Genomic DNA, 7,287 nt, shown 5'->3' with positions numbered 1-7,287 from the left:
CCCAGATAGACTCTGAACATCCTGAGTGAACAGAATAGGGGCTACATTAAAGCCACACCAAGTGTCGCGGATGGTTTGCTGCCCGGCATTAGATAACAGATACCGGACAAGAAGAGTGAAAGCAGAGAGACTTAATAGGATTTTAGAACGAAAAAAAAAAGGATTTCAGAATAGAAAGACTGTGCAGCTCCAATCAGTGAAAATAGCAGGAAGCGTAGTTTAAAATGCAGCCAAAGGGGCGCCTGGGTGGCTCAGTCGGTAAAGCGGCCGACTTCAGCTCAGGTCATGATCTCGCGGTCCGTGAGTTCGAGCCCCGCGTCGGGCTCTGTGCTGACAGCTCAGAGCCTGGAGCCTGTTTCAGATGCTGTGTCTCCCTCTCTCTGACCCTCCCCCGTTCATGCTCTGTCTCTCTCTGTCTCAAAAATAAATAAATGTTAAAAAAAAAAAATTAAAATGCAGCCAAAGCAGGTAAGCAGGAGCCGGAGTCTGTGGACCACGCTAAGGACTTTGGATTCGATTCTAAGAGCAACTGGAAGCCGTCAACTGTTCAGACTTGACCAAGCATTTAGCCAAAAGACAGAAATAAGACTGGCTCAATAAAGTATGTAATAGCTCTAAGCATCTTTTTCTCTAGTAAAATTATCCAAGTTTTTTCATTTTGTTTTTCAGTCCATTTGAACTAAAATATTTCTGTTTCTTTGGCTAATGATTAAACCTTAAGAGACTAAAACACCACTTGTGGCAAAAGAGATTTTTTTATAAATGTAGAAACACCGTATCTAGCCAAGCTTTCTGTTACGTCCGTCCTGCCCTGCTATAGGATTTTTTTTTTTTAATAAACTTTTAAAAAATCAACCTTTTATTTTAGGAACGTTCGAGATTTGTAGAAAAATCGCCAGGAAAGGATAGAGACTTCCCGTATACTGCACACCCAGTTTTCCCTATTACTGATCGACATCGGTCTGGTACGTTTGTGGGCTTCCCGTCAATACCGGTCCGTTACTGTTAGCTGAAGTCCATAAGTTTATTCATATTTGCTTAATTTTTTACCTAATGTTATTTTTCTGTCCCAGAATCCCATCCAGGACCCCACCTTATCTGTAGTATCTGATACCCTGCATACATTAGGAGTACGTATAGACTCCTCCGTAGGGTCTCCTTAGACTCCTCTTGGCTGTGACAGTTGCTCAGATTCTCCTTAGATTTTGGATGACCTTGACTGTTTTGAGCCATGCTGGTTAGATAGGTGTGGAAGGTCCCTCCGTTCAAATTTGTCTCGTGTTCTTCTCATGACTATACTGGGGTTATGGATTTGGGAGGCAACATCACCGAGGTAAAGCTCCACTGTCATCCCACGTTAAGGGTACGTGCTGTCAGCGTGACGTAACTGCTTTTGCGGTGTTAGTCTTGGTCACCTGGCTGAGGTACTCTGTGTCGGGTTAATGCAGAGCTACTCTTTTTCCTCCTCTTCCTACTGGACTCTTTGGAAGGAAGACCTGAGGAGAGCATTATTCTCCACCTTATGGGCCAAGTGTTCCACATAAATGACTTGTGATTACTCTGTGCAGATTGATCTATTCGCCCTTATTTATTTACTTAATAACTTATGTCCGTGTCGACTTGGACTCTTACACTTTGGGTTATTATCTAATGCCTTCTTGTTTTTTTTCTCCAGTTGTTCCAGATTTGGCCATGGGAAACTTTCAGCTGTCTCCTATGTCCCTTTCTTGGCTCATCCTTGTGGTTTCTTTCGAGCCCTTCCTTCCTTTCTAGCACGTCCAGCGGCTGTAGGTTCATCTTGTGAGGTTCCTGCCCCGTCCTAAACTCAGCCATTCCTCCGCGGAGTCTTGGTTCCTTTTACTGACGAATGGTGTTAGCAAGATCTGGACACTGAGAGTGGGGCGTCGTTGCTTCTAGATCTCAACTGACAGAGCAAGGAAATAGATGTGTGTGTATACTAACCATGTAGATACATGTGTCTTAAACATCTCTCTATAAAGTAAGTTTAACATAAGTTCATGCTGATATCTCCAACTTGAATCCATTACCTATGGATCATTCTAGGCTTCCCTTGCTTGTCTGTAACCTCCCACCCCAACAGTGAGAAACTTGGCTTCCACCGTCCACCATCCATTTACTTCATCGTTCAATTCCAGCACTCCAGCAGCTGCAGAATTGTTAGCCTGAATCCGTGTGCAAAACGTTACGGATTAGAGTATGGCGCTTATGCCTAGTTCCGCTTGCTTTTATTTTGACAGATTCCTCTCATTTCCTCTCATTTAAGTCATTATCACTTGATGGGTTTGCAGTTTTACCATTGTAATGAAAAAGACCGTCAAGTTAACTTTTCTCTATTTTCTTAATCACAAACAAAGTGAACTCCCTGGAAAAACGTATCATTCATTCAACAGGTGTTTGCTGTGTTTTCATGCTCTTACAAGGCATCGTTATAAGACACACGGCCGCTGCCCTCAAAGGGTTTTATCCTTTGATTAATCCCAGTTGTTTCAGTCTAAGTATTCAAATAATTTGAGAAGGAATCTGAAGAACATTTAATAGTTCAAGTCACGGTATTCTGCATTCTAGATAGTTTACTAGTTACGTTTTTAATTCTTTGAAACCTGAGGAAGCCAACCCAAAACAGAATGGATTTTTCTTTTAGAAGATCCGCCGGGGGAAAATAATTAATGAGTTAAAAATTAAGTTACATGCCCTGTGTTTGAGACAAATCAAAACATAGGTTAGTGTTGGATTGGGTAGTTGAAGGCCCCACATGTGCAGTATGGCGTCGCATGGGCAGGGGGGCCCTGAGGAGGGGCCTGTCCTGTTCCCTAGCCTCTCCACCACCTCTCCGGTGGGGAGCAGAAAGTGTAGGGGGGCAGAAGGAAGAGAGGCTCGGGTTTTTTGGGGTTTTTTGTGGTTTTTTTTTGATAGTTGACCTATGTTAGTTTCAGATGTACAGCCTAGTGATTAGACAATAATGTATATTATAAGACGCTCACGGTAAGTATAGTCACCCACCATACAGGGTTATTACACTATTGGCGACCATGTTCCCTGTGCTGTACTTTTCATCCCCATGACTTCTTTATTTTGCAACTTATTTATTTATTTTATACCTCTTAATCCCCTTTACCTATTTCCCCCCATCTCCCCATGCCCACCCCCTCTGGCAGCCACCCATTTGATCTCTGTATCTAGGAGTCTGTCGCTGTTTGTTGTTGTTGTTGCTGTCTGTTCGTTTGTCTTGTTCCTGGATTTTTTTTTATTCATGTGCTTTTTTTTTTTTTGAAGAAGTATGTTCTTTTTTTTTTTTTTAGGTTTATTTATTTTGATAGAGAGAGAGAGTGGGGGAGGGACAGAGAGAGAAGGAGAGAGAGAGAATCCCTGGCAGGCTCTGCAGTGTAAGCGCAGACCCTGATGTGGGGCTCGAACTCACAAACCATGAGATCGTGACCTGAGCCGAAGTCAGATGCTTAACTGACTGAGCCACCCAGGCATCCCTTTATTCACATGCTTCTAACTGTAATTGCTGATAGATGTCTGGGGAGAAAGTTACACTGCTCTTATTTTTGTAACAGGGTTTTATTTGTCATTCTCTCCCAGTTGCTTTGCCACTCTTAAGAAGATCATTTTCGGGGTGCCTGGGTGGCTCAGTTAAGCGTCCAACTTCAGCTCGGGTCATGATCTCACGGTTCGTGGGTTCGAGCCCTCCATCGGGCTCTGTGCTGACAGCTCAGAGCCTGGAGTCTGTTTCCGATTCTGTGTCTCCCTCTCTCTATGCCCCTCCCCTGCTCATGCTCTGTCTCCCTCTGTCTCAAAAATAAATAAACATTAAAAAAAATTTTTTTTAAATAAAAAAAAAATAATAAAAAAAAGAATAATAAAAAAAAAAAATGCACATTTTGGCATAGGTATCACCCGGACGTTTCCTCGGTGTTTCAGAAGAACTGCTATGTATTCAGAGATGGCATTTCCCCCATAATCATCTCTTCATGTAAGAAAATAGTTTGTGTTTTATTTTAGATAGATTACCCTCCCTGAAACTGATTAAGTCCAATGATGGGTTTTTCTAGTTCTTCTCCAGTGGAGGTTATTCCGACTGTAAACACAGTCTAATCCAACTTCCTGATTTTACAAAAGAGGACGCTGATACCTGGAGGAAGAGTGGCTTCTCTGAAGGCGGGCAGTTTGATGGTGGGCTGAGTGGTGACTAAAACCTACGCCCTTCTGTATTAAACCAGAGGTTGGGTCCCTTTCTGGAAGCCACCCCCATCCCTGCCCTGGGAACAACGTATACAATGGTACCAGCTTTTGGAAAAGCAGTTATTCAAAAGGACAGTCAACTTGGCTGCCACAGGGACGAGATGTAAGTATTATAAAAATGTATAGCAGCTGGCTTTTTACTGCCATCAGAAAATTCTCAGTGAGCTAGGAGTCAGGAGACCTGGGTTCTAGTATGTTGGCCTCTGTGTAGTCTCGAGTCAGCTTTCTTCCTTCTGTGCTCCCCCATTTCCTCCTCTGTCAGGAAGCAGATTTCTCTCTGACCCTCAAGTCTCTTCCAGATCTTATTTCCCCATATTTCTACCTTATACGGATCCCAGAGCCCCCATTCTGTCATTTAGTGGCCAGGCAGCAAATGAGAGGTGCCCTCAAGTTCCAACGGGCATCACTAATGATGTTTGAGAATTGATTTTATGTTTCGCCTATTTTAAGTTTCCAAAGGAATATGATTAACTGATAACACAAGTTAATACCACTTTTATTCTACTTTAGCTAATTTTTAAAAAATCTTCTCAAAGGGAATTAGAATTTATTTATTAGGCTGATTTATGACTTGTGGGCAGCCCTCTGCTTACAGACTGGGTTGTGTCCATCTGTGGTGAATCAGTGATGTGTTGTTGTTTTTTTTTAATGTTTATTTATTTATTATTTAAAAAAAATTTTTTTTAACATTTATTTTTGAGACAGAGAGAGACAGATCATGAGCAGGGGAGGGTCAGAGAAGGAGGGAGGGAGAGAAGAGAGGGAGGGAGGGAGGGAGGAGGGGGGAGATTTCAAAATCTGAAACAGGCTCCAGGTTCTGAGCTGTCAGCACAGAGCCCGACGCGGGGCTCGAACTCACGGACCGTGAGATCATGACCTGAGCCGAAGTCGGTTGCTTAACCAACTGTGCCCCATCAGTGATGTGTTTTAAATACACTCTGGCTTCACCTCTGTTGATGACCAGGCTTTCTCTGCTGACCTCTAGGGTTCTGCTTCACCGCCAGCACTGCGGACTTTCACAGACATGTCTCTGAAGTTTTATCAGAGATCAAGCTGTCACTAAGGACAGTATTGAGACGGTGGTCATCGGCCTGGCTCCAGGGCTCATTGTATCAGAGCAGATACATCTACTGAGCTGTTTGCTACGGTCAGGGTCCATGCAAGGTCATGTGTGTTAGTAACCATCTCAGGAGATTCCCCGGGTGGAATCTGAAACTGGCCCCCTCGCAGGAGGGCAGGGAGAGACTGAAGAGAAAGGCCGCTCCAGGTTGGTAGGTGGCAGTTTTAATAAGCAAAGGGAACTTCTATACGAGGCTTGTCTTGGGTGGCAACAAAGATGAATGGATCCCGGCGCCCAGCCTCCAGGTTGTAAAAGTTGATAAAGAGCCCTTAACGGGGTTCCGTCACGTATACCGTGTGGGTGTTCTCAACTCCACATCACCATCTCAAGGCCGTGTCCATGGGGCAGCCTCTGGGAGCGGGAAAGGCAAGCTATATTCCCACATTCCCTGGATGAGGGAGGGAGCAGGGAGCCTCCGAGTGCCCAGGTCTAGCTCACGTGCTAAACGGCAGTCACTTCTCTTTGATGAGTTTCTACAACAGGTGACTGCCTCATGAGGAAACCTGTTTGCTTTCAGTTAGTCTGGTGACTGGATTTTCGTGGTTTGGGTTGAAGGTAAACTAGTAAGAATTTTCCAATATCCTGGGACATCTGGGTGGCTCAGCTGGTTAAGCGTCTGACTCGATTTCAGCTCAGGTCATGATCTCATAGTTCGTGAGATTGAGTCCCGCGTGGGGCTCTGCGCTGACCGTGCAGAACCTGCTTGGGATTCTCTCTCTCCTCTCTCTGTGCCCCTTCCCCCCCCCTCAAAATAAATACATAAACTTAAAAATTGTACAGTATCCTAAATACTACCGCCAAGTGTAAGTATGTAATTCTAATAAATATATAACTTGTTCTACAAGATAGTTCTACATTTTTAAATCAAAGCTCCAACATACTAAAATAGGCAAGATTTGGGGCGCCTGGGTGGCTCAGTCGGTTGAGCGTCCGACTTCAGCTCAGGTCACGATCTTGCAGTCCGTGAGTTCGAGCCCCGCGTCAGGCTCTGGGCTGATGGCCCGGAGCCTGGAGCCTTCTTCCGATTCTGTGTCTCCCTCTCTCTCTGCCCCTCCCCCGTTCATGCTCTGTCTCTCTCTGTCTCAAAAATAAATAAATGTTAAAAAAAAGTTTAAAATAAAATAGGCAAGATTAAGGTAAGTCTCAACATTGTAGACTGAGTCACAAAGAGAGGAATTAACAAACGTTTATCGTTTTCTTATGCCAAACCGTAGAGAAAGAAGCTGACTTTTTAAACGTAAGGAACAATCCTGCTGGAAAAAATGTTTGAGGGAAAAAAAGCACTGATGAGCTGACAGTCACAAGTCTAAGGGAACACAAGAATCCAGGGAAGCAGGCCACTTTGATGTTCTCTCGAACGTGAGCCATGGCTTTGGTGACCGTGATGTAAAGTACAGAGAAGTCAATGCTCCGTGTCCCCCAAAATAGGAAACCTAACAGCTACGACCCCAAAGAGCAACCCCACATGGTAAAGATAAATGAGAAGAAAACCTGCCCTACCGAGGGAGGGCGGGAAGACAAGAGGGAAGGAACAGAAGGAAGAACGGGAAAACAGGAAGGAAGAACAGGAAAGGGAGCAGGGCAGGCGGCGGAGGCTGGAAACGAGCAAGCAGGCTGGCATACAGATTTGTAGCCACAATTTAGACCGCCAGCGTGGTGAAAGAAACACAGGAAGTGACTGGGAAGCGGTTCCAGTTCGGGGGTGCTCCAGGTGCGTGGCAGAGGCAGCAGAAATCGTCTGTGGGGAGACAGGCTCATCCTGAGCCCGAGGAAACCCCCACAGATGATTTTTCTAAAGTCAGTGACTAACTAGCCCAGTCAAAAGTGTCCAAGCCTACGAGGAAACACTGCACCAAGCATGAGGCGCAGTAGAAGCATCAGGTGGTAGGGACTGACCTCCA

Source organism: Panthera pardus, unplaced genomic scaffold, assembly GCF_024362965.1.
Source record: "Panthera pardus isolate Hobbes unplaced genomic scaffold, ASM2436296v1 HiC_scaffold_25, whole genome shotgun sequence".
Classification (NCBI taxonomy): Eukaryota; Metazoa; Chordata; class Mammalia; order Carnivora; family Felidae; genus Panthera; species Panthera pardus.
The sequence above is the reverse complement of the archived record's forward strand: the minus strand, read 5'-3'. Positions refer to the sequence as shown.